The following is a 26,335-nucleotide window of genomic DNA, read 5'->3' as shown; positions in this document are numbered from 1 at the left end:
AGTTTGGGAACCACTGCCATAAACCTTCTTGTCTGTCTGAGCAATAAAACAGCAGGTAGAGATCATGTTGTATTTGCCTCAGAACAGGTTAGGGAAAGCCTACACTGATGAACCCCAACTGTGGATGAGAACATTGATAAATTAGAACATTTTCCAGTCCTTTGCAGTAATTTGGCTGAAAATAATAAGCCCAGTGCTTCATTAAGAAAAAATGAAGTGACCTGACATGTCTGTGATTTGAGCGTTCCCAAATGATTTATGTTAAATTTTGCTGCCGGTAGCTCAACTTCTGGGATTCATCAGAGTAGAGTTGGGTTTTTTTCCCTCTTAAAAACACACAGCAACAAATCCAAATGAGATGGATTTCAGCCAAAAGTGTGGCTTTATGTCACAATATTTCCTTAAGTGTTTAAATAGGAAAACAGAGATCTTGCCTAAATTAAAAGAATCTGCTACCCAGAAAATAATATGAATTATGGCCCGGGTCCTCAAAGGTATTTAGGTACCTCATTCCCACAATGGGGATGAGGCACCTAAATACTTCTGAGGATCTGACCTATGTGCCTCCCATTCTGGATCTTTAGGAAGGAAGTTCTCCCAGGCTGGATGGGGTGGATTAATTCACTTGCAGCTCTAGAGGTTTGGTAACTGTTGCTGGATGGATGATCACATGCCTCTGAGTAGCAGCATGTGATTCCCTCTCCTCCCTCCTCAAACAACTGTACAATATATACATAAATAGCTGAGGTCTAGACAATGCACATCCATGGGTAAAACAGCAGAAAAGGGAGGTTAACAATGATATAGCTCTTGGGATGTTTCCTTCAAATGTTTCCATTAAGACAAGGTTTTCCCCTATGGGAGAGGGAGAAGATTTGGCTCCTATTTACATGGATTTCCAGGTATCTACTCAGGATACCTTGTTGTCTGTAAGGAGGTCCTGTGTCTCTGCATCAGATCATGGACCCTTGGTAGCATGGTACTAATGAAGCTGCTCTTGGAAGGTTCCCCTCTACCTCCTTCCCCAATTCAAGCAGTAGAGAGAGTTCCATTCCTACAGAGGTTTCTCCTGGGAAATTAATCCAGCCTATGGATGTGTTAACTATCTGGCAGAATCCCCACGAGTTGCCTGGGGAGAATGCATGTCCTTCAAGCTCCACTCCAGCCTATCTCTTGCCAATATGTGGATCCCTGGACCTGCAGAAAAGCCTTCTGCAGATCCAGGATGGGGGATTTGCTAAAAAAAATGTGGCTTTGATTCAATCCAAAATGATTTCTTTTTTCCACAACTTCCAGAAAACTGAAAAATACCCATTATTCACTCAGCTCTACTCATTGGCTGCATCCCACACCAAAGACAATGCTTGTAGCTAATCCTATAGTAAACTAACCAAGGATTCATTAACTCAGAAAAAGAAATGAGTTATTTACTAGGTTAAAGTTGGTAAATATAAACACACAGATGAGTTGCAGTCTTAGGTTTCAAATGGTGATAGAACTACTGAAATATGCTCAGCTCTATAAGATCTTTAGGACTAACCCAGGTTAATATTGGGGCTCTCTTGCTTATGTTTAGGAATCTTTGCTCCCAGTACACCCATGAAGAAGGGAACATGCTGAAGCATTCATACTATCAGCTTGGACTCTAGGGAGATGGGGATAAAATCCCTGACCAGAAGGAATTAGGGTCTTTTTATGCTGTTTGGACTCTCAGTGGCAATCAACAAAGTCCCTGTTCTTTGATGATTAGAATGGCCCACTTTGATTCAACAAGCCTTCCTGAGGGGCTGGAGATAATCCCTTCTCATGTGTGCAAACCAGTATGTCACACTTGGTGATGTTTCTGTCCTGACTGGATTTACAGTTTCAGAGCAAACATTTTTACAGTTACAGAATGAACACTTAAGTCTTACCTTATAGCATGGCTTATAGATATTATAAGTGAGATAAATGCATGCAGCATCTTACAAGCATTTATTAAAGTCTGAACATGAAACACATTGTTACAAGTCTAATACCTATTTTAGCAATACTAACACACAGAAGAGTTTGACTGGTTTCCTGCTATGCATCTGATAGTGTCCACTCAAGGCCCATGAACCTGGTCTGCAGCATCACACAGGGGATATGGGGAAGGCCAGGGCCATCTGTCCAGAGGCCATGTGCCTCAGCACTGGCTCCTGAATCCTCAGTGCCACTGATGACTGACAGGACAGTGCCAATGACATGCAACTCCAAGATCTCCATTTCTGGGAGGTTCCAATGTGCAGTAGGGAGTTAATTATCCTTCCAGCGCAATCTCTGCAGCACCTGTGGGGAACAAATACTTATCCCCCCATATTGGTTCTGCCCTACTCTTCCCCTGGCCCACCCACTTCCTAGACACTGCTTCTTGAATATGTTGCGAGTCCAGGGAAAGGGGGAATGATGCCCATAGAACAGGTTAACTCCCATCCTGCAGGATGAAGAAAACTCAGCATTGAATGTCCTCTATGCACCTAGACCTTGAGGATATGATTGCGCTCCTTAAAAAAAAAACCAATTAAGTTTTCAGTTGCATGCATATATCCTCATTTTATATTGTTTTCAAATACTGTATTCTTTTTTTAAAATCAGTGGTAGCTGAAAATCATCATAGATGAAACAGCTAACTTTCCAAGGCTGTTAGTTCTTAGACTGGGCTAGTGGCCTTTGCTATCTTGGAAGAAGAAAATTTTTTAAATTTAATGAGATAGTTGATCTTGGAAAAACAACTGCTGGTGTGACCAGATCAGAAGTTACATTCCTTAACATTTCTTTTTAGTCTCATAGATGGCCCATGTACCAAAAGTTCCAGAAGCAGCACTCTCCTTCTACATTCTTGCCCTCCTTGAGCCAATAACGTAATATACAAATGCCGCTCTGGATCTTGTGACATAAGTATTGTAGATACATTCTGTGCAATTTTAGCACAAGGAGAGCATACACATGAATAATCTGAAAGTGTTTACCCCATAATTCAACAAATCTACAACTTGCAAATGTAAGTACTACAAAATAACTACTGAGAATCCTGACTGGATAGCTGTTCCCCGAAGTTAAATGATCCAAAAGCACTAGATTTACAAATTCCATTTTGGCATTGTATAACCTAGCATCACGGTCAAGCCTCTGGCATGAAATAATATAATGCTGTGTGACACAATGTAAGAAACAATACAGTGAAAAGACACTGAATCCTTAAGACACACACAATGTTTTCAGGCCAAATATCATCTGCCTCCTGTATCCAGTTCAAATACAATGGATTGAACAGAAGCAGACACAAGCAATATCCAAAAATATGCAGATTCTGCAGATGAATAATTATGTTGGACAATTTTCTGCAGATGGGTTCAACTGGTTCAGAAAAGTGTTAATATTTGGAGAGAAGAAGAAATTCACTTAAGCCCTTTTTGGGTGAACTGGGGAGGTGTGGGTTTATGTGAGTCACAGAGTTTAAGGCCAGAAAAGATCAACAGATCATCTAGTCTGACTTCCTGTATATCACTGGCCATCAACACCTCCCAGCACCCACACACTAAACCCAACAACCAAAATCAGATCAAAATATTACAGCCCACAGGAGACTAGACTATTATGTGCTATGCCAAGAGAGTAGGAGGGACTGAGATGCACCAAGGCCCCAGTCCCCTGCAATGGCAGAGGAATGATTAAGTGAGATATACCCAGATAATCCAGCAAGTGATCCAAACCCACACACGGCAGAGGAAGGAAAAAAAAACCAAATAAAAAAATCCCAAAGTCACTGCCAATCTGACCAGGGGAAAAATTCTTTCCTGACCTCACATGTGGTGATTAGTTAGACCCTGAGCATGCGAGCAAGAATCAGGCAGTCAAGAGAGAGAATGCTCGGTGGTACTTCAGAGCAGTGGGTCCCTGTTCAGTGTTCCATCTCCAGCAGTGGCCATCTGTGATGCTTCAAAGGGAAAATGTGTGTGTATGGCGTGGGGGGAAGGGAAGGTGGAACATTTCCTGACCCCTGCTGATGGCTGGCTGAAACCCTGAAGAATGAGCCCTTAAGCACACAAAATAAAAAACTGGAAATGAGCCCCAGGGTCACTGAGCCCTGCCCCACACCATCACAAGCAACCCCATTATACAATCCCACTCATAAATTTGTCCACCTTGCTCTTGAAACTAATTAAGTTGGTTGCCCTCACAACTGTTCCAGAACCTGATCCCTCTGACGGTTAGAAACCTTCTCTACTTTGCAGCCTGAAATTGTTCATGGGCAAATTGAGACTTAAGTGGTGGATAGGCCCTGTGCTGTTTCTTTGCACAGGGGTGAATTTAACCCAGAGTGTAGCAGACCTTGAAATTTCCATGTAGCTGACAATATTCTACTTGTGACATGAGCAGGAAAACTACCGTTGTTTGTTACTTTGGATGTTAATGGGACCCAAGTTAAAATCACCCCTTCTCTCATTTTTAAAACTCTCTGTTTGTGTTGTTGTTAATGCTGTTGCATATCTACTGTTTACTATTTGTGGATCTGAGTATACTCGCCTGTTTTGGATGCTGATTTGTCTGGAGAGATTCCCTTAGTAGTGATTTTCTAACTTTCCATGGGAAGTTTGTCCTTAGACAGGTTTTGATTTCAAGAACCATCTAAGGTATGATTTGAGGGGGCTTAACCAAAAAGCGTCCTGGAAAATAAGTTCTAAACTGAATCTAAATCCTATATACTTGGAAAGGGAAATTCCAGACAACTTGCAGTTTATAATATATGGTGGTTGTGAGGTTTGAGGATTAGGCAAACCTGGCCTGATTGCTAAAAGGACATGCTAAGGCTGTTGTTACATTCTTGTGTTGTCTGATTTTCCTCTTCCTGAAACACTGGCTTTTTGTCACAGCCGATAAAAAGTTAGGGTCTTGAAGGACCTTTTTGCATCACTTGAACACTGCTATGTTTGAAGACTCTAAAGGTAATAGAAGAGTAATTTACTTCCTTTGTCTCCTCAAAGTTTACCTGGTGGTACTACAGACTATGTGGGAGCACAGGTGTAGAGGAAAGCAAAGAAGGGAGTCAGGATAAACTGCTGCTAGCTAATAGCAGTGTGACACATCTGTAGTCAAAAATTTCAATGTACCTCCATTAAGGGCCCCATTATGTGCTCAGCAGTGAGCCTCTTGTGTGCCCACACAGAGAGATAAGGGAAGATGAGAGCAGAAGCCTCTTTACTTTCTACCTGGGCTACTCACAGTGCTGATGCCTTTGGAGGGGGAGAAGCAGTCACTGCCAAGCTGCTTCCATGTAGGTGGGTGGGAAATGTGCCTGCAGAGAATGGCTGGCACGTTGACTCCACCCGCGCACTACACAGGCCCATTCCCTAAAGCTGGTGCTGTGGGGGAAGTACCAGGTTCTGAGTCTCTTCAGTTCCAGATGGAAGTGAAAGCACAAGGGCAGTCAGAGTATGAGAAAGGCTGTTCTTGCATTGTCTCCGTGGCCTGCCTGGAAACAAGGAGTAGTGCAGTCTAGTGAGAAAGCCTGTTCCTGTAAAATTCCAGCCTGCTCAAGAGAAGTCAGATAATTTGGATATGCTTCGTATGAGATCTAAAACATTGGGGTGCTTATCCAATTCAAACTCAAACCTTTTCATGTTCACCCACACTGGTGAAAACTGCGCCATACAGTACTTAGGCAGGATTTTTATATTGTGCATATGACAGATTATTTCTACATTTTTAAAAACATTTTTCATTTTCACTCCCTAGACTGCAGTGGCATTTTCAGAGAAATTGTAGTCTAGCATGTAAATCTGTCCTGTACTTAATATAATCTGCAATAAACACATGATTATGCATACCGTGGAAAAGAGTTGCTTTAGTCAGATTCCAATTTCCAGCATTAATAACTCAGCTATTTAAATATCATTTTAAAGAAGAGTCCCCTTCTGCCCTAAGTTATGGGGATGCAAGTCTCACTGGTTGGATGGGAGTTGTATGTGCATACCAGAGGACAGACATACTTGAGGTCTGATACATTTGATATTAAAAAGTGCTGTTAATTATAGAAGAGCCAATAAAGGACCTAACCAGTAATGCAATTAAATTGCACAAGGTTTGGAGATTTGGTGAAGCTCAGCAGGACTTACCTTCTCTCTTCTGCTTCACAATTCCACCCTTGTCTTCCTCATGCTCCTTTTTCCTCTCACAACTCCCCTCTCTTTGTAGCGTCCTTTAGACTCATGCAATGAATATGAGTCTGAAGATTCTAGCAGGGTCTAAGAGGTTGGGAATTGTGTTGGCTGGGTCTATAGCCTGCAGATGCACTTTCAGACTTCCCTGATCAGAGGCAGGCAATGCAATGTGACCAGGGGGGTCCCTGGCTGAACCTGTGGCAGATCTGAAAGCCACAGACCATGGGCCTTAAGACAGACTACCAAACCTGTTGGATCCCACAATGATCTTTTAAGGTAGGGAAGTTTTAACAAATGGGTCTGCAGACAGGGAAAGGCCAGAGGAGGCTGAGGAAGGAAGCCTGTTGCTCAACCAGAAAAAGCTAGTGGAAATCCATGAATAGCAGACAAGCCCAGGTGAAGCTACTGGTGGATCAGAAAGAGGAAATGGTCCTATAGGCACCTCTTGAGGGCTGGAGACAGAGATGGGGAAGTATGTTGCATGAAAAGGAGGGAGAGAGGCATATTTGTGGTTTGAGAGATGGAGCAGAGAAATCAGGAGTACTTTTTAAAAACTTTTTATAAAGGTTTAGGTTCAGTTCAGGGTGGGGAGAGAATGAGACCTTCTTTTAACAAACCATTTTGCCCACCTTAGCTCTAGTTTAGATGGATGCCATACTCATAAGTAAAAATAAACTATTTGAAATTCTGTCTCTTAAAAAAAGCCTTCATTCTTAACTTTCTTCCTAGAATGAATTTCTATGGCTTCTATTATAAGAACCAGCAGCTCAAACAAATGATGTATAATAGAGTTGAGGATCACCTGGCCTTAAATAATGACCCTGATATTTCTCACAATATAAAATGTCAGTGTTTTCGGATCGCCTTATTGCATTTTCCAAAGCCTACAGAAAGGGCATTTTTCAACCAATGAGAAATAAAGAGATTAGAAAGGAAGCAAAACAACTCTGGCTCAGATCAAACCTTTAAACAGCTAGAAGCTGCAAAGAGGTAAACTTACTGAGATATTACTTTTTAAAAAACAGCGGAATGTACACTGAAATCAATTAAACAGGGACAGCAGATGAGCTGTTGGTTTATCGAATTAAAGCACAGCACAGAGAAACTATTCTTTTATCCATGAAGGACAAAAAAAAAAAAAAAAAGCTCTCACAAAGGTAACTGATAGGCCAGTTTCCACAGATCACCTGGAATAGGGGATCACCTATTTGTAGAAGGCTCCACCAGTGGTGTATAGTTGGTGTAATAATTTCTGTGCTCTCTGCACCTGACTTGGCATAGAGGTCATGGCTAGGGCTTCCGTTGGGACTATTATCAGCCAGTATAAGATAGAGGAGCCCTAAAGTAACACCTGCGGGTAAGCCTAGCATACAGCTGGACCAGGATCATGGCTTCAAACCCTCTTTGCTTCTGGGTATCATGATATGTGCTGTGTATTCCTTGGCCTAAGCAGAGCACCTGAACCAATATCCGTAAAGAATTGGATTCAGATGTACCCAACAGCTTCACGGAACACCCAAGTTGACAATTATTTATCTTGCTGAAATCCCTTTACCAAAGCTTGATATTGATTCCAGAGGGCCACCTCCCAAGGACATATCTGTAGTTGAAGTTATACAAGCAATCAACTTTCTATTTTTATGAAAAGCCCCCAACAACAATTCATCTTCTATTACATGTAATAGAATAACAGTATCATTTCTACCAACTGCATCTGAGGAAGTGGGCTGAAGCTCACAAAAGTTTATGCCTGCTGAAATTAAATGTATTAGTCTTTAAAGTGCTACAGATAGTGCTCGTTGTTTTTGCTGTATACATACTAACACAGCTACCCCTCTGGAGTTAAAATAAAGTAACTATTGAATCTTCATAATTACATCTACAGTGACTTCTTTCAGATTGCAAACCAAAGCAACACTTAAAAATATCTGTTCACACACTACTTGGGAAAGGATGCTAACAGCTACAACTTTGCAACTTGAATCAGATTAATTACTTCATGTTTGTAAAGCGCTTTGAAAAGATAAATTGCTACTGTGTGTATATAGGCTTAGCAGAATTTTATTTTTTAATAATATTTATTTTAAGCACTTTTTCAACTTTTATCAATTTACATTTTCACACTTACACAAAATTAGGGGGGGGGCCTCAACATCACATATCAAAACATAGAAACTAAATATCCTTAAATCCAACTCTAATAAATTCTCAAGCAGCATTTTTCTTACTTTACCTAATTGATTATTGACGATGGAAATATTTTTTCATCGGTTTGTGTGTGTGTGTGACAGAGTGGAGGGTAGTAAACCCCTCAGCTGCCTCTGTTGCCTCTAACCCAGGGGGCTGGGCTGAGTCAGTGCAGGTCAGCAGAGCCAAGAACTAAAAAGGGAGCAGGCGACAGCTGACTGCAATGATTAGGCTAAGCCAGAGCCCTGACTAAAGGCAAAGGGAGAACAGCTGGCTACCTTATCAGGGAGGCCAGCTCAGGAAACCAGGAGGGAGAGGTATGGTCAAGTAGGGTGAGGGAAGACTGAGAGTCAGTCTGTCTGCTGGCTGGGGGAGCAGGAAGGGAGAGCAACTCTGAGCCCCTAGAGTGCCTGCGGGCAGGGACTGGGGAACTGACTGTGTGCACAGTAAATAAATGAGCATGGGTGACTGCAACGCAGATGGCTGTGAGTCCTTTGTACAAGGGGGGAACCCCAAAGGCCAGGAAGGCCCAGCCAAGTGGCATGCTACAATGTGTACGGTGAAATCAACATTTACTGATAAAAATCTAAATCTTCCAAGCCTATCTGTACACGGTGCAATGGTATTTATTGTTATTAGGTTTTTAAGAGATACCTACGTACATATACAACACAGAACCCTTTTATTATTTTTTGTTGCTCTCCTCTGGACTCTTCACATCTTTCCTACAGTGTGGCACTCAGAATTGGACACAGTATTCCAGCTGAGTAGAAAAGGACAACTATCTCCTGGGTCTTATATACAGCACCCCTGTTAATACACCCAAAATGACATTAGTCTTCTTTTGCAACTGTACCACATTGTTGGCTCCTATTCAATTTGTGATCCACTATAACCCCCAGATCCTTTTCAGCATTACTACTACCTAGCCAGTTATTCCCCACACTGTATTTGTGCATTTAATTTTTCCTTTCTAAGTACTTGGCACTCGTCTTTATCGAATTGCATCTTGTTGATTCAGACCAATTCTCCACTTTGTCAAGGTGGTTTTGAATGCTAATCCTGTCCTCTGAAGTGCTTGCAATTCATCCTACCTGGTGTCATCTGCCAATTTTATAAGATACTCCCCATTCTATTACCAAGTCATTAATGAAAATATTGAGTAGTACTGGATCCCGCTCTGACCCTGGTGGGATCCCACTAGATATGCCCTCCCAGTCTGACAGTGAACCATTGAAAATTACTCTTTGAGTATGGTCTTTTTTAGCAAGTTGTGCACCCAATTTATAGTAATTTCATCTAGAACACATTTCCCTAGTTTGCTTATGAGAATGTCATGTGGGACAGTATCAAAAGCCTTACTAAAATCAAGATATATCATATCTACTGCTTCCCCCCATCCACTAGGGCAGTAACACTGTCAAACAAGGAACTTAGATTGGTTTGGCATGATTTGCCTTTATAAATCCATTCTGGCTATTTCTTACAACCTTATTATCCTCAAGGTGCTTACAAATTGAGTCTTCCGATATCTTTCCATATATATTATATACATTAGATATATCATTGATTCTCCATCAGGGGTACGCCTACAGATATCTTCTAGTCTAGGGGGTACATCAACTGATCTAGATATTTGCCTAGTTTTACAACAATCTACATAAAAAGCACTAGCGAACTCAGTACAAACTAAAATTTCATACAACTACTTGTTTATACTTCTCTATATGTGATCCCTATACACTGAAATGTAAGTACAATATTTATATTTCAGTTGATTTATTTTATAATTATATGATAAAAATGAGAAAGCAAGCCATTTTTCAGTAATGGTGTCCTGTGACACTTTTGTATTTTTATGTCTGATTTTGTAAGCAAGTAGTTTTTAAATGAGATGAAACTTGAAGTACGCAAGACAAATCAGACTCCTGAAAGGGGTACAGTAGTCTGGGGAAAGGTTAAAAGCCATTGATATATATAATGTATAAATAAAGATTACTGCATGTTTCACAAACCTTCTCCCCCCCCCTCACCCCCCCACAAGTAGTACTGCTTTGGGCTATTCAGACTTCCTTTGGTATATTAGGTGAATAATTATTTATTGATTCAGCTCAATGTTCTCCAACTTCAGCAACAACTAATGATATACAAATAAGCAATTAAATTAAAAAATGTGTTGAGTTAACAGCAGGAGAAGAGTGGGTGGAAATATCCTCACTGGCTCCCTCACACTCACTATTAAGGTAAAACCAACAGAATGTGGCGTCTCAAGCAGGGGGTCATAAACAGCTTCAAGGGGGTCATGACCACAAGCCTTTCTTTGTGACTAGATGTTGGGGGAGGGAGAGGGAATCCCAAAACTTTTGCTTTTGTAACACGGGGTTATGGTATAGAAAAGACTGAGACCTACTGCAATAGACAGCATTCATTCAACAGCAATGAAATAAAAAATGCAGAAAAGATAATAGCCAGTGTCAGTGTGGTTTGCCGTAAGGAGAGAAGCTAAAAACGCAGAAGAATCATAGAAATGTAAGGCTGGAAGGGACCTCAAGAGGTCGTCTAGGCCAGCCCTCATCCCCCACCCCTTAGGTTGAGACAGGACAAAATTTACATAGACCATCCCTGACAGGTGTTTGTCTAATCTGTTTTTAAAAACATCCAATGATGGGGATTCCACAACCTCCATTTGAAGTCTATTCCAGTACTTAACTACCCTTATAGTTAGAAAGTTTTTCCTGGTATCTAACCTAAATCTTCCTTGCTGCAGATTAAGCCCATTATTTCTTTTCCTGCTTTCAGTGGACATGGATAACAATTGATCAGCATCCTCATTACAACAGCCCTTAACATATCTGAAGAGTGTTTTTGGATCTCCCCCAAGTCTTCATTTCTCAAGACTAACCGCATCTTGTGTTTTTTAATTTTTCCTCATAGGGCAGGTTTTCTAAATATTTTATTATTTAGTAGCTCTTCTCTGGACTCTCCACAATTTGTTCACATCTTTTTTAAAGTGTGGTGCCCAGAATGGGGCATAGTATTCCAACTGAGGCCTCACCAGTGCTGAGTAGGGCAGGACAATTCCCTGCCATGTCTTACATACCACATTTCTGTTAATACACTCCAGAATGTTATTAGCCTTTTTTGCAACTTCATCACATTGTTGGCTCATAGTCAATTTGTGATCCACTGTAACATCCGGAGATCCTTTTCAGCAGTAGTACCACTTAGCCTGTGATTTCACATTCTGTAGTTGTGCATTTGATTTGTTTCCCTTCCTAAGTGAAGTACTTTGCACTTGCATTTATTGAATTTCACCTTGTTGATGTCAAATTAATTCTCCAATTTGTCAAGGCCATTTTGAATTCTAATCCTATCCTCCAAAGTATTTGCAACTCCTCTCAGTTTGGTGCCATCTGAAAATGTTATAGGCATACTCTCCGCTCCATTATCCAAGTCATTAGTGAAAATATTTAATAGTACTGGGCCCACGACTGAATCCTGTAAGACCCCACTAAATTTATTCTCCCAGTATGACAGTAAACCACTGATAACTACTCTTTGAGTAGTCTGTCAGCTAATTGTGCACCCAATTTATAGTAATTTAATCTAGACTTCATTTCCCTAGTTTGCTTATGAGAATATCATGTGGGACTATGTCAAAAGCTTTACTAAACCTAAGATATACCACATATATTGCTTCGCCCCCATCCACTAGCCTAGAAATCCTATCAAAGAAGGAAAGCAGCTTAGTTTGGCATGATTTGTTTTTGATAAATCCATGCTGGCTATTCCTTGTAGCCCTTTTATCCTCTTGGCCCTTACAATTTGAATGCTCAATAATTTGTTCCAGTATCTTTCCAGGTATCTAAATTAGGCTAACTGATCTATAATTTTCTGGGTCCTCTTTTATACATAGGTACTATGTTCACTCTTCTCCAGTCCTGTGGACCTCGCCCATCCTTCATGAATTCTCTGAGATAATAGTTAATGGTTCTGAGATTGCTGCAGTTAGTTCCTTCAGTACTCTAGGATAAATTTTATCAGACCTTGCTGACTTGAATACCTCTAAATTATCTGAATATTCTTTAACCTGTTCTTTCCCTATTTTGGCTTGCATTCCTTCCACCTTGTTTTTAATATTAATTGTGTTAAGAATCTAGCACAATTATCCTTTTTAGTGAAGACTGAAGCATAATAAGTATTAAACACCTCAGGTTTCTTGATGTCATCAGTTTTTAGCTCACTTTTCTACTAAGTGAAGGACCTACACTTTTCTTCAACTTTTTCTTGCTCCTAATGTAAAGAACCTCTTCTTATAGCCTTTCATGTCCCTTACTAGATGTAACTTATTATGTCCCTACATGGTTGTGCTATTTTTTTGTACTCCTCCTTAGCAATCTGTCCACATTTCCACTTTTTGTAGGATTTGTTTTTGATTTTCCAGTAATTAAAGAGCTCCTGCTGGAGACACATTGGCCTTTTATTCTTCTTCTTATCTTTCCTTCTCATCGGGATAGTTTGCAGTTGTGCCTTTAATATTGTCTCCTTGAGAAACCGCCAGCTCTCCTGAACTACTTGATCCCACATTTTCTTCCTATGATACCTTACCTACCAGTTTCTGAGTGTGTTAATGTCTGCTTTTTTGAAATCCATTGTACTTATTTTGCTGCTCTCACTCCTTCCTTTCCTTAGAATCATGTAATCTATCATTTAATGTTCACCTTCACCCAGTCACATATATCTTGACTCACTATAAGACAGACAAGTAGATGTGACAAGGACATCATGTTTTCAAGAAATGAATCTATTCTGCAGTGCCTAGGTGAGAACATATTAATATGCCGATTAGATCAGAAGATAGCCAAGTGCAGCATCTACAGAATGTTTCTAGATTGGTCCTATGCTGAGACCACATGAAAATATCAATATATGTTTTCTGTGATCAGCTTCAACAAATGCTCACAAACATCTACACTGTAGTCCAGCAAAATATTTGTTTTAAATAATTCCTGGAAAACTGCTAGATCAAAAAAAAAAAGCATTTACTATATGTTTCAGTTTTCACTTAAACGCATAATGTTTACTTTATTTTTCATGTGCTGTCAGATAAATTATATCATTCTAGCTACAAAGTGGTATCATAGTCAGTAATACTATGAGAAGATATAGATGATCCTTTCATTCTGCTTATTGCTTTTTTCAGTTACTTGAGCCATTGTTTATAGTATGATAAGAACAAATTTAGTGTAAAATCTAAACAAAATGCAAAATACAAACATTGAAAAATACTCCTTTGTGGATATGTTATATCCAAGAGTGAGAGAAAAACCCGTGTTCAGTTCTATATGGGTTCATTACTGAAATTAATCTTCTTGTAAATTCTCAAACTTCTGTACAGACTCAACCCTTCAGTCAATGATTCCAGTGACTTTGGTATAACCAGAAAACTGTACTAAATACCAATTTTATTCCTTACTAAAATATGAGACCTACCATAATAGATAACCATGGGATCTCAGGTATATGACCTTCTGTTGTTGCAGCTCACCTCTAGTGGAATGGGTGCCATATTAACAGTGCCAATGATGGTTTTAATTTTTTTTAAAGCCTACTACAGCAGAAACTGACAGAACTTTATGCTACTTCCTCCTTTCTTGAAATAGTGTGCGAGCAACACTAAAAGGTATGGAAGAAAAAACATGGGCTATTAGGCTAGAGATAACATGTGGGAGAGAAGCCCAAACATTTCTCTTCCTTTCCATTTCCCTCCATTGGGAAGGCTAACACATCTGGCATATGGACACAATGATAAATGATAAACTACTGCACAGTTATGGTTCTTAGAGAAAAAACAGGACAAGGATGCAACCACTCAAAGAGAGTGACACAGGTCAATAAAAGGCATAGATAAAATTAAGAGAGACAAGGAGAACAAGAGATGAAATAGAAAACGACAAGGACAAGAATATATAGATAAATTCAACATTAGTAGCTTAATACTCATAAACCTGTATATTTTTAAAAGCAATCCTTATGGTCCAATTCTATGTTTGCTTGCACCTTGTTACCATACTGAAGTCAATGGAGTTATAAGTAGAGCCCTGCGCAGATACAAAATTTGTATTTGCATCCAAACTGCAAAAATGGTTCACGGATATCCACGAATATAAAGTGGATATCCACAGATTTGCTCTACTTATAGATGAGGCAACTTGGCATGAAAGTCAAACCTGATAATCAGTGCCAGCTGAATATTATTGAAAGCTAACAAAATATTGCAATGAAATTGTAATCGTAACAGAATAATTCTAGCTATGTGGATCATTTGGTCATGTGTTCTTCCCACATGAAATCAACATATTGTAAGGCACGATAGATTAGGCTACTTCAATTTTACGATACAGCTGAACACATTAACCAGTATTATGCTATCTTAAAATAAGCCTTACTTCCACCAGTCACATGATCAGGAGTAGGGAATGTGCTGGTCAAAATTTTTCTATCTAAACTGTTTTTAAAGGAAGATTGGGGTTTTGGTTATATAATATTTTTCACAAAAGTATCTTCTTTCCACAGAAAATGTTGATACCTTGTTGAAAAACTGACAATTCAAAAATCAAAATATTTTGTACAAAAACCAACACATTTAAGTCAAAATACAAAATATTTCAATCTGGAATGGGAGTTACAGTTCAGTTGCCTTATGTCCCCATTCTCCTCCACTGGCTGGGATTACTGGCCACACTACATCTCCCATGATGCACCATGGCCAGTGAGTCCATGATGCATCACCTCCACTCTCCAAGAGGGGAGACCATGGAGCAGTCTGACCAGGAAGTCCAGCCTATAGAGAAGAATGGGAGCATGAGGCATCAAAACTACAGCTTCCATGTGGGAACAAGACATATTTTGGTTTTCAGCTGAAATTTTTCAATATTCAACTTTCCGCCAAAAAAAAAAAATTGGACAAAAATGATTTTTCCCCTTTATTTTCATCTAAATTTTCTTCATGGGAAAAAGACTTAACAGCTCAGGTAGGGAATATGCTGTACTTTCTAGCAACATACATAAATCATAGTAAATATCTGTTTTTAAAATCCACATTAAAAGTTAACTATCGAACGGTTACAATTACAGTGCTGGCACTAATTGTAGTGTGAAGACTGCTTTAGCTTGGTTTTTCCTATCGAAGTATAAAATCAGGATCTTCTGGGTCACATTCTGCTTTTATAAAGATCTCCACATTAAGTACCAAGTTCTGATTCCAGATTCACTCATGTGGAGCCCACAAAAGGGAAGTAAATAATCATTTGCAGGACTTGCATCATCCAACACTCAAAAATGAAGCTTAACACAGAAACTACTATCTTCCAAAAGATGCTTTCAGACAGATGTTCATATCCAGTTTTATTGTAGTCAAATATCCTCCCCTGGAAAGGTGTGTTTGACTTAGGGCTTGTCTATGCATAAAACACTACAGTGGCGCCACTGCAACACTTCAGTGTAGACACTACTATGCCAATGGGAGGAGTTTTCCTATTGGTGTAGGTAATCCATTTCCCTGACAGGCAGTAGCTAGGTTGATGGAAGAATTTGTCCATCAACCTAGTGCTGTCTACACGCAGACTTTGGTCAACTTAACTTTGATTCCCTCAGGGAACTGATGGGCAGGATTCCCTGGGAGGCTAATATGAGGGGGAAAGGAACCCAAGAGAGCTGGCTGTATTTTAAGGAGACCTTATTGAGGGCACAAGAGCAAACCATCCCGATGTGCGGAAAGAATAGCAAATATGGTAGGCGTCCAGCTTGGCTTAACAAAGATGTCCTTGGTGAACTTAAACGCAAAAAAGAAGCTTACAAGAAGTGGAAGCTTGGTCAGATGACTAGGGAGGATTATATAAACACTGCTCGAACGTGCAGGAATGAAATGAGGAAGGCCAAAGCGCAATTGGAGTTGCAGCTAGCAAGGGACGTGAAGGGGAACAAAAAGGGTTTCTACAGGCATGTTGCCAACAAGAGGAAGATTCGGGAAAGTGTAGGCCCCTTAAAGAAAGAGGGAGGCGACCTAGTGACGGAGGATGTGGAGAAGGCTGAGGTACTCAATGCCTTTTTTGCCTCTGTCTTCACAGACAAGATCAGCTCCCAGACTGCTGTACTGGGTGGCACAGAATGGGAAGGAGGCAAACATCCCGCAGTGCTGAAGGAACAGGTTCAAGGCTATTTAGAAGGATTGGACATTCACAAGTCCATGGGGCCGGATGCAATGCACCCGAGGGTGCTGAGGGAGTTGGCTGAGGTGATTTCAGAGCCATTGGCTATTATCTTTGAAAGCTCGTGGCAACAGGGGGAGGTCCCTGAGGACTGGAAAAAAGCAAATATAGTGCCCATCTTCAAAAAGGGAGGAAAGAGGATCCGGGGAACTACAGACCGGTCAGCCTCACCTCAATCCCTGGAAAGATCATGGAGCAGGTCCTTAAGGAATCCATTTTAAGGCACTTGGAAGAGAGGAAGGTGATCAGGAACAGTCAACACGGATTCACCAAGGGAAAGTCATGCCTGACCAACCTGATTGCTTTCTATGATGAGGTGACTGGCTCTGTGGATGTGGGGAAGGCGGTGGATGTGATATACCTTGACTTTAGCAAAGCTTTTGATACGGTTTCTCACAGTATTCTTATCAGCAAGTTAAAGAAGTATGGGTTGGATGAATGGACTATAAAATGGATAGTGAACTGGCTAGAGCATAGGGCTCAACGAGTAGTGATCAATGGCTCCATGTCTAGCTGGCAGCCGGTCACAAGCGGAGTTCCCCAGGGGTCGGTCCTGGGGCCGGTTTTGTTCAACATCTTTATTAATGATCTGGAGGATGGGGTAGATTGCACCCTCAGCAAGTTTGCGGACGACACTAAGCTGGGGGGAGTGGTAGATACCCTGCAAGGTAGGGATAGGATACAGAGTGACCTAAACAAACTGGAGGATTGGGCCAAAAGAAATCTAATGAGGTTCAACAAAGAAAAGTGCAGAGTCCTCCACTTAGGAAGAAAGAATCCCATGCACAGCTATAGACTGGGGACCGACGAGCTGGGCAGCAGCTCTGCAGAAAAGGACCTGGGGGTAACGGTGGATAAAAAGCTGGATATGAGTCAGCAGTGTGCCCTGGTTGTCAAGAAGGCCAATGGCATATTGGGCTGCATTAGGAGGGGCATTGCTAGCAGGTCACGGGAAGTGATTATTCCCCTCTATTCGGCATTGGTGAGGCCGCATTTAGAATATTGTGTCCAGTTTTGGGCCCCCCATACAAAAAGGATGTGGACAAGTTGGAGAGAGTCCAGCGGAGGGCAACAAAAATGATTAGGGGGCTGGAGCACAGGACTTATGAGGAGAGGCTGAGGGAACTGGGCTTGTTTAGTCTGCAAAAGAGAAGAGTGAGGGGGGATTTGATAGCGGCCTTTAACTACCTGAAAGGGGGTTCTAGGGAGGATGGGGCTAGGCTGTTCTCGGTGGTGGCAGATGACAGAACAAGGAGCAACGGTCTCAAGTTGCAGGGAGGGAGGTCTAGGTTGGACATTAGGAAAAAGTTTTTTACTAGGAGGGTGGTGAAGCACTGGAATGGGTTACCTAGGGAGGTGGTGGAATCTCCATCCTTAGAGGTTTTTAAGCTGCGGCTTGACAAAGCCCTGGTTGGGATGATATAGCAGAGGTTAGTCCTGCTTTGAGCAGGGGTTGGACTAGATGACCTCCTGAGGTCCCTTCCAACTCTAATATTCTATGATTCTATGATTCTATGATTCTAACTACGTAGCTCAGGGGTGTAGACTTTTCACACACACCTGACCAATGTATTTAAACCAATCTAATTTTCTATTGTAGACCTACAGTGAGGGATTCCTCCCATATTACAGTTATTCACATACTATTACAAACTAGTGTATGTGGGCGCATGCATACTGTGTTCATTACAGCCTTGTCAAACACTGTAAAATGGTACTCATGAACATTAAGTCAAATTTGGAAAAGCTGTCAGTCCCATCAAATCCATGACCTTTTTGTTTGCTTTTTACAAAGGTGGATTTTTGTTTGAATCAATTTTTGGGAAATTGCTGTTTTGTACAAATACGCATATCTACATATTAGTAAGAGTGTAAGCCACTGGTCAAACAATTGCAAATAGTGAAGACGTTTATAAAAATCAAAATCTGTTTGCAAATAATTTGCAGACAGAAAAAAAGCTTAAATTTACTGGCTAAGTTACTTGCGTGGAATAAATTATGTGCATTAACATCTTCAAGTATGTAGCTAAATACAATGTCATTTGCCTACATGTAACTTCACACATCTTTCAGAGAACTGTGAGATCAGTTCAGTTTCAAAATCCAGTACCAGGGGCATCCTGTGGATCTGTAGTGCTCTCTGAGGAATCTTAGCACCATAATCCAACAGACCAATACATGATAAGAATGTTCAGCCCAATTCAATGCCCATTGAAGTTGGTGGGAGTCTTTCAATTGACTTCCATGGGCATTGTATCAGGCCCAATATCTATCACCTGTGATTGCTGTGGATAATTTTATTCACTTCATATATCAACATTTCTAAAATGCCTATCACAGCAACACTCCACTGATTTCACAGATAGTTCTGGAAATATGAAGAATTCTGGGTCAGGCCCCTAATAAGTGGTCACTATAATTCCTCAACAGTTATTAATAAGCTACAAATATTCTTTATGCTATTCAATTGTTTAAAAAACATGCACAAGAGAACACAAATGAATTAAAATTGCTCAGTCAGAGGGCCACAGTATTGTGTGACATGTGGGATGCCTTTCAATGAAATGAAAGGCATGTCACACTGTTTTTTGACTAAGGCAAGCTAGTGGCAAGTCACAGATGAAAAGACAGCTTGTTCTACACAATATTCCACTTCACTAAAAGGCTCCCCACATGTCACAAAATGCAGCAAATACATATTGGCTTTGTATGTAGTATTATTAGGCTATATGTAATTTGCAGATACAACAGTCATTAATGGGTAGTGAAAAATGAGAGCATATATTAAATAGTGTGTATTGTATTTCCTTCTCATGTGCATGTTGACTCATCTGCTTGGAGACTGAAATTTCAGCCAGAGATAATTTTATATTGTAAATAAAACAAATACCAATGACTAGTAAAGCCATATATGTTTGGCTTTCTGCTAATACATTATTTATCAGCTATATGCCTCATTCTGGCTTTCGAACAAGGGCAGGGTTACAATCAATGGCCCCAATCCTGCAGTTAGCAGAGACCTATGACTGCATGGAGCTCCAGTTACTTCAGTGAAGTCCTGTATTGATGTAGAGTCTGCATGGAGCTGCTAGAAGGATCTTGACCCATTTGTGTACTGGACAAGAATTAGGGTCACATTCACGAATGATGTCAGTGGTTGCAACTCTGCTGAAGTCTTTGGAAATTCTCCCACTTATTTCAACAGTCAATTCAGGCCCTAGATTTATATACTCATGACTATAAGCTTGTATCTCTACTTGGACATGTATTAGTTCATCTTGAATGTACACCCTTCTGGAAAAAAGTCCTTAAAGTTTAGTTTATTTTTTAAATATTAAGTTAATTTTAGTGTTTGTGAAAAGATCCAAGCTGACATATCTGCAAACTGAAAGTCTCTATTTCTCCATGAGACAGATACAATACTGTTGATTCTTGTGCAAACTTCCATGCACTGCTCTAACAATGTGCCTCAACCGTGACATGAAGGCATCACGTCTAAAGGAGAGAAGGTACTGTAGTTAAGGTCCACGTCGAGTCAATTGCTACTGTTTCTGCTGAGACTGCTAGCAAGGGTGTTAATTAGTGCCATCTGTAATGGTGGTTTTTGTGTTGTGAACACCTATCAGCTAGAAAATACACTGAGACCTAAACTCATTTCACATACGCCTTTCAGCATTAGAAATGCATTTTAGTCACTGATGCCCTAGTCTGTATTTGAAGCAATGATCTAGATGAGAACATACCTATATTCTGCTAAAGCTGTCAGTCCCCTGAGCCTTCCAGTTACCTAAAATACCTTTCTTAATGGAAGATGCCATAGCAGTCAGACACCTAAACTTTCCACAGCCCTAGTTTTTTCTGACTGAGAAACCATGGCAAGATTGCCTTAATATTAAGCACTCTATGTTCAAAATAAGATTTTAGAGACATTTTCATATAGCTTGTTTAGAAAAGCCATCTCTTTTGAATTGGTTTTAAACCAATTTTTATTGACATGGGAAATCTGCTGTAGCATACTGGGGCTGTGGGATGTATAAATCTAAAAGCAGGCGGATAACAGGGGAAAATAGAAGCAACTGGCACAAATGAACCCAGTGTGCCAACTTTGAAATGTGAAACCTAGGAATATTGCTGAAATAGCAGATGTGGAAGTTAGATGAGTCTTTTCAGCTCATCTAACTCCTGTGGCTGCCACTCGTGCAGCTGAAAAGCTTGATTCTTTATGAATTTAGTAGCACGGTAGGGTAATATATTTTCAAGAAGGAATTTCTCTTGGATAACTTCTCTGTATTTGTCACAAGCAAGATTTTTGTTGTCAACATCAATCAATGTAAATGATTTTCTCACCACTTTCTTATAACTAGCGTGGCCAATGCTGAGAAAATTCCGATCACCACTTGTTTTTCCATTTGTCTCTGTCCTCCTTACCGTAAATTTGATTTTGACAAAATATACATTCATTTTCTCTGCTTCTTCCGCAGTATACCTGCTTCAGAGCTCCCATATGAAACAAAGCTACTGCTGCTGTTTAGTAAAGCTGGTTAAATAGTGAAAAAAATAGCTTGATGAATATATTTGTGAATAAACATCTCTGAGCCAATTTATTGCACTTTATTAGGTCACACTATTCATTATTTGCAAATGTTCTTATAACTACTGAAATATACTCATGAAAAAGTTTGTGAATTCTGAAAATTTCATTAATTTGTATTGGAATTGCTATTCACTTTTACAAATCCATAATTCTCATGTTAAAAAATGTGTCACGCCTTCAAACATACCATGTGATCAGTTACACTGTGAATAGTAAATAAACAGCTCAAGGGAGCAGTTTGAGAACAACTCATAGTCTGAACATTATTCATCCTAACTATTTGGTGAATACTTAAAACATAGGACTAAATTTTCCACTGCTGCCAATTGTTGCAAGACCAGTGAAACTACCAGTTTGCACCAGCGGAACAGTTGGCTCAATGGGTATATTTACATAAATCAAGAATAATTTCTAAATAATTTTTGAACACCACAGTGTTTATATTGTAGTTATATTTTTGGTTTAACAAATTCCTTTGTCCATGTCCAGTATTTACTGCCCTTGTGCATCTAACAGAATCGAAGTTCCTCTTTATGACATATAAAGATCTAGAGATGCTTCTTGACTCATCACCCCAAACAACGTATTATCTTTAAACTGAAGGCTATTTTCCAGCCCATCCAAACTATCATGATGAATTCTCTAGTGCCAAGCTTATTAATCAGTATTGCCAAAAGAATTTGTTTCCCTTTGAAATGTCCAGGGTTAGACAGCTTCCATCCTTTTACTAGTAAGTAGTTGTAATGTTTGAGTTTGTTGTGAATCACTACTGCAAGGAATATTTGACAGTACGGCCACACCAAAAAAAAAAAAAAAAAAAGAAAGAAACAAAGATAAAGCACACACCCTCTACTCTAAAAGATAAAGCACACACCCTCTAAACTAAAAATCTTTATAATTAGGGCAAATATTTCATTAGTTATTTTTGAGCCTAATTCATAGATTATAAAACTAAAACGGACCATTGTGATCATCTAGGCTCACTTTCTGTATAACACAGATCATACAACCACCCTGAATGAATTCCTGTTTGAACTACAGCATACTTTTAGAAGAATTGTTCAATGACAAATCGACCACAGTCCTTGGTAAGTTGTTCCAAATGATTAATTATCCTCACTGTTAAAAATGTATGCCTTATTTCCAGTATAAATTTGTCTAACTTCAACTTTCAGCAATTGGGTCTTGTTACGCTTTTTTTTTTCTTTGCTAGACTGAAGAGCCCTTTATAATCAAATTTCTGCTCCCCATGTAGGTACCGAAAGATTATTACCAAGTTATCCCTTAACCTTCTCTTGGTTAAGCTAAACGTATTGAGCTTTTTAAGTTTCTCATTTTAAGGCATGTTGTCCAGTCCTTTAATCATTTTTGTGTTAGCTTCTCTGAACTATCTCCAATTTACCAACATCCTTCTTGGACTGTGGATACTTTGAGTTAAGCATGTACGTAAGTACTTTTCTGAATAGAAATGTTTTCCCGAATCAGCCCTGAAAGCTGGGAGGATGCATGTGCACACAAAAAAACCCTGCACACTGAATACTCTTTGAAGGTTCCTTGAAAAAACAATAGTCTAGAAAATGCCTTGCAGCTATTATATGGCCACACAAATTTGCCCAGGTCAATGCTCTGAAAATAATGCACTTTCCTGATGTGTAACTGGGTTCATTTGAGACACATAATAATCAAGCAAAATGACTTGCCCTTTTCTTACCTGGCTAAAATTATGTATCAGTTTTAGCCTACAATCCTTTTATTTTTCAGTGAAGCTATAGACACCTGTGAAAATAAAGTGTTGGAACTAACATTATAGAAAGTTGTACCTTAGTACAATATTTATATATTTCTGAAAACAATGTTGAAAAAGACAGATATTCCATATCTTCAAGAGCTCTATCTCCCATGAATGTGCAGGGATTTTATGCAGGTAAATGCCATTATCACTAATAAAAGTTGCACATGTCCTGTGCGCTGTTGGAGAATAAACTTTGATGTGTTAAATGAACAGAAGAATATGCTCTCATGAATTATCAAAATGACAATCTACTATAAATTGGATCACTTTGCCTGATCTCACTGTCACTGGACTCATTGTCACTTGTTACCACAGACATGGTAAACTAATTAGAAGCCATTTTATATAGCCAACAAATTTCTGTGTATAGTTCATAAACTTTGTGTGGCATTTATCTATGATCATTATTAAAAGATGGAAGAATGTGTACACATAGGTATTATTTGTGTGTTTTGAACTGTTATGGGAAGGTATGTCTGAAGGTGACACTGCAAGAGAACAGGAATTGCAGGAGCTGGATGGCTTAGAGCAGGGGTAGTCAATAGGCGGACCGTGGGCCAAATCCAGACCGACAGATGCTTTTGAATGGACACTGAAAACTTTTTATTTACTTATTCTTATCATTATTGTTATTATTTTTTTATTATTTTCTCTGGAGTCTGGACTTTGACTATACCCTGACCAAGAAATTTGAACCCTGACAAAAAATAATTGACTACCCCTGGCTTAGAGTATCAGAGAAGGACTATGGAGCCTTTAATTTCCAGATTACCTATGTGAATCCAACCTAGGTCAGTATTGCCTGAAGAACACTGCTATCTTACAGCTGCTTAGCGGTTATGTCAAACGAACTGGTGATCTCATTTCATTTCCTTGTGGCCAAATGTCTACAAAAACCACAATGATCGGGGCCAAAGATTGATTTGACATGGGAAGTGAACTGTTGTCAGACTCCCAGGGGTGGTCCACCCCTTATGAAGCTCTTTGGAAAGGCTGTATGATGGAAGTTTGCACTGACACTGCCTGTGCATTGTGTGAAAAATTGGTACATTTTTCAGAGTCCTATGTTGAAGGTGGTGCAGAGCCACAATGTCCCAGGCCTGGTGTGCATATGTGGCACATACAGCAAGGATGGTGTAGATTCTGATGCACTAGGCCTGCTCTGTGAGCTTGTGTGGAGGGGGAATGGAAACATGGTTCTGAACACTCTTTACCCCTTCATTACCACAGGAAGCAAATATGGATAAGCCCTTGTTCACAGAGACTCATACTGAGAATGGCCCTTGTGCTGGCTATGCAAAGTAGGAAGATGCTTTGCATGTCCCCAGGCATTGAGAAGAGGGAGCAGGATGGGCTCTCATAATCTAACTCTCAGTTAATGCACAGGACTTTAAACTGTAGAGAAGTAAAGCCAACACTTTTCCTGAACAATAATTTCATTTTAAAAGGGTGGAGGAGGGGGGGTTTTCATACTTTATAAATTGGCATTCTATAGTTCTTCTGGAAAAGAACACAGCAAATAGGTATTAGTGCTACTAAATATAATTTGTAATTTAATTGGATTTAGAGACAATCTTTAAAGGCATTGTGCATGCATGTGTATGTACGCGCGTGTGTGCATGTATAAACAAAGGGGAGTAATGAAAGCTGAGTAATCCCTTGATAGTAGAGAAGACGCTATCATATTGTGAAACAGAATTAGTTCAACATTTCCAAAAGTATCACCCTGGATATCAGAAAAATATCCTGCAAAAAGCACTTCTTGTCAGTCAATAAGGTATTTTTGAAAATGGATCGCTAATTAAAAGTTCTCACGTTTAATGAGTGAAATTACTACCATGAAAAGTCTCCTATATCATGATTTTTTTAAAAAACAACTGAATTAACAAATTAATAATCTATTCTCTTTCCCAAGAGGGACGATAACTCCTGCTCATGTTAATGGGAGTTACATGTGCACATAGAAGGAGAATAGATCCCTGAGGGGCAGATCCACAGATGGTGTAAATTGGCATAGCTCCACTGAAGTCAGTGGAGTCAATTTACACCAGCTGAAGAGCCGCCCGTTACTGTTTATTTTCACTTTCATCTGTCACAAAATCTAATCATATCTACCAGCATGCAAGAATTTTATATCTCAGGTTCCACCCTGTACACTAGTTTTTTCATTGCAAATGTCAGGTCATTGTTCTCTGCTCTAACATTTTTCAAAATTGCAACACTTTCATATTTCAAATGCCCAGGTTAATCCAGTTCACCTTTGAACATGACATTTGAAAGTCTTATTGATGATTTCTTTCTTTCATGGTGCAACTGTTTTAATTTGGCCAGACCTTTGAGCACAAAAAAAGTTACATATTTAGTTAAATAATTTAAAGGGAATCATAAATCAGTTTTACATATGGATTTACTTGGACAATTGTATTAACTTAAATCTATGTGTTGCAATGAACACAAAAATTAGGTTTCTAATTTAATATGTAAAAATCTGTGTTCATCAGCATGACTGGACTATAGAAATATCACAATACTGTATTGAAAGGGCTTTCCTTATGTACAGTTTAATTGCTAATATAAATTATGGTATTTGGTTGTCTTTGACAGAAACAATGGTCTACCTATAAACCAGTGCTTCCAGTTTTAAATAGTGTGATCTTACAATTCCTTCACTTAATAGTTTAAAGTTAATGAAACGTGTTAAATGCAAATAGTCTGTATATGGTAAGACTTTTACTTCTTTCATATGGTAGTAAAACATCACTGAATATTAGAACTATATGTCTGTCAAATAGCACCAGCCTCTATTTGCTTACTTCATCACAAAACATTTCTGTAAAATATATTAAAGCAATGCCTTCAGGATTCGCTCCTCTATGTGTATTGTCCCAGAAAATAGTTTACAGTATTAATACAGAACAGATATAATGCCAAATCCTGGAGTCCTTGTTCGATTTTGTCTGAGTTCTTACTCAGTCAAAACTCCCATTGACAGCAGTGACTGTTCTGCCTGAATAAAATCTAAGCAAGACTACAGGATTTGTCTCAAAGAAAATCTGCACACTTCATTACTGAACTGTCAGTCTCTCTTTAAGAATGATTTGTATACCATTATTAACTTCAGCTCTAGATTCTCACATCAGTTATCTTTTTAATTAGAAATGAGTGACCAGTCTAAATTGCAAGAAGAATGAATCATTCCATGTATGAGAAGTGAAGGGACAGGGTCAAACCTGAAAGTCTTGGATATGTCTAATTTGCGTGTGCTTTTCTTCTGAATTTAAATAAGGACTTATACTTAACCACATCCAGT

General features: G+C 39.4%; 1 protein-coding gene across 3 annotated transcripts in view; it reads right to left on the bottom strand.

Annotated features, from left to right (window-relative positions):
• The window catches only part of GRM1 (glutamate metabotropic receptor 1), a 213,522-nt gene that overhangs the window by 185,940 nt on the left and 1,247 nt on the right, over nucleotides 1–26,335 (bottom strand). The gene's annotated exons all lie outside the window — the stretch shown is intronic.

The sequence above is a fragment of the Emydura macquarii genome, unplaced genomic scaffold (genome assembly GCF_026122565.2).
Source record: "Emydura macquarii macquarii isolate MOO-44397 ecotype Brisbane River unplaced genomic scaffold, CSIRO-AGI_Emac_v2 contig_705, whole genome shotgun sequence".
Classification (NCBI taxonomy): Eukaryota; Metazoa; Chordata; order Testudines; family Chelidae; genus Emydura; species Emydura macquarii.
Note: the sequence above shows the minus strand (reverse complement) of the source record. Positions and strands in the feature narration are given on the sequence as shown.